Genomic DNA, 2,632 nt, shown 5'->3' with positions numbered 1-2,632 from the left:
TCATTCTCAGCACCCCCAGTTCCATTAATCTTCTGATATGTGGAGTAATTCCACGTTTTGCCTCTAGGGGCATAGGATACTGGCACCCTTTAACAGGGTCTGCCCCTGCTTTGAGTTCAACATATACAGGAGGCCTGTGTCCTACCAGACCCATACCCTGTTTCTGCCCAGGCTTGGGGAAATTTTTGGAGCCAATCTGATATATCAGGGTTTGGTTGGATCGGCTCCTGATGGAATCTATATTCCTTAGTCAGGTCGTTGGTGACTAGAACCTGAACCGGTACCCTGTTGTGAAGCAGGGTGGTTCCTTTAGCTGTGAAGTGGATCTGTGCCCTCATTTTGACAATAAATTTCTGCCCAGAAGTGGGTAGGGACATTCTGGGATTACTAGAAATGAGTGGGATACCTGGCCCTTCCCTAAATCTACTGTTCTTTGGGTAGTCCATGAATAAGGCTTTGTTCCTGTTGCCCCTGTACCCATGTAGTTCTGGAGGACACTGGCCCTCTTGACTCCAATAAAACCGAATTCTGGGCACCAGTATCCACCATAAACTCAATTGGTTTCCCCTCTATTTTCAGGGTTACCCTGGGCTCAGCGAGGGGACCTGAGCTCCGTCTCCCCTAGTCACTGTCTTCACCTCCAATTAGAGCCGGTAATACCTTAGCTGATCGCTTACTCTTCTTGGGGCAGTCCTTCACCCAGTGCCCTTCCTCCTTGCAGTGCACACACTGGTTTTTCCCTACCTTATTTCGTGATCTGGATCCCGCTGGTGAGCTCCCTCCGTACTGGGGGTTGGTTGCCAATAACATCTCTCTGAGGTTCTTCTTGTGGTGGGTCTGTTGTCTCTCCAGGACCCTGGTCAGGCTTGCTTCCTGTCTTTTTTCTTTTCTTTCCTCTCTTTGTTATGCTGTCTCCCCTCTATTATAAACCTTTTCCACCACTGCTATTAAGTCCCTAAGGTTCTTTTCTCCTAGTATGAGCTCCTTCCGTACTGGGGGTTGGTTGCCAATAATATCTCTCTGAGGTCCTTCTTGTGGCAGGCCTGTTGTCTCTCCAGGACCCTGGTCAGGCTTGCTTCCTGTCTTTTTTCTTTTCTTTCCTCTCTTTGTTCTGCTGTCTCCCTTGTATTATAAACCTTTTCCACCACTGCTATTAAGTCCCTAAGGTTCTTTTCTCCTAGTCTATCTAAAGACTGTAAATTTCTCTTGATGTCAGGGGCTGCCCGGTTAATGAAAGCAAACATCACAGTTTGAGCTGATTCCTTCCTTTCATACGGAGTGAACCGCCAGAAGGCATCTTGTAACCTCTCTTAAGTATGGGGCTTGGCTCTCTTTGGGCCCCTGTCTGACATCATAGACCTTAGACATATTGGCAGGTTTTCGAGCCGTCATTTTGAGACCTGCTGACAGAGTCTGGCAGTAGACCAGGAGCCCCTCCTTACCTTCTGCCGTGTTGTAGTCCCAGTTGGGACTGCTAGAGGGAAATCTGGCATTAATGATGCCTGGGTCTGTGGTAGGGTCAGCGGTGGGGCCCAGAACCAATTTCTGGGCTGCCTCCAGGATCCTGTTTCACTCCTCAGTAGTGAACAGGACACTCAGGAGCTGGTGGCAATTGTCCCAGGTGGGCTGGTGAGTGAAGAGAACAGTTTCCAATAAGTTAATCAAGTCCCTGGGGTTTTGAGAGAAAGGTGTATTCTGTGAGTGCCAATTGTAAAGATCACTGGTGGCAAAGGGCCAGCAATGAAAGGGCTGATTGCCCTCTCCGTCTGGGGGCCCCACCGGCCGGAGGGGGAGGACAATGGTGTCAGGCTTGGGGGCTGCCCCCCTCCGGCTCCGTGTGGCCTGTGCAGGGTGGCTCCTCAGGGTTAGGAGTCAGGGCCTGCAGTCGTGGCGCCGTTGGCGGGGTGCCTATCTGAGAGGAGTAGGGTCGGGGAAAGTGTCATTCTCCTCTGTGCATCCCTGGAGAATGGGTTTCTCTTCCACTTTTGGTCTGAGATGGAGCCCTGCAGAGGTGGAGGGGGAGCAATTGGATTAATTGGGGGAAGGAAGGACTTGACCCAGTTGGCGGGGGGGGGCATCACATCGTGTGGCCTGTGCAGGGTGGCTCCTCAGGGTTAGGAGTCAGGGCCTGCAGTCATGGCGCCGTTGGCGGGGTGCCCATCTGAGAGGAGTAGGGTCGGGGAAAGTGTCATTCTCCTCTGTGCGTCCCTGGAGAATGGGTTTCTCTTCCACTTTTGGTCTCAGATGGAGGACCTGCAGAGGTGGAGGGGGAGCAATTGGATTAATTGGGGGAAGGAAGAACTTGACCCAGTTGGGGGGGGGGCATCACATCGTTCGATGAGGCCTCGCCAGGTCACAATGTATGGGATCTGGTCCTGGTGGCCTGTCCGTGGGCAGAAGACATGGTCATCTACCCTGGAAATCAAACTCAGGTTAAAAGTTCTTTAAGGGGGCCATCCAACATTGAAAGAGGGCCAATCAACCAAACATAAAGTTGTCCTTTTTTTTTTTTATTTCACATCTACACTATTGTTATGGGCAATCATCTTAACATACCCCCAGTGGGCTAGCATAAGATCTAGAGGGGAAGATGGGGTGTTGCACATAGTATTTATCAGTCCCATCCATTTCG

The sequence above is a fragment of the Nannospalax galili genome, unplaced genomic scaffold (genome assembly GCF_000622305.1).
Source record: "Nannospalax galili isolate Female #2095 unplaced genomic scaffold, S.galili_v1.0 scaffold4870, whole genome shotgun sequence".
NCBI classification, from domain to species: Eukaryota; Metazoa; Chordata; class Mammalia; order Rodentia; family Spalacidae; genus Nannospalax; species Nannospalax galili.
Note: the sequence above shows the minus strand (reverse complement) of the source record.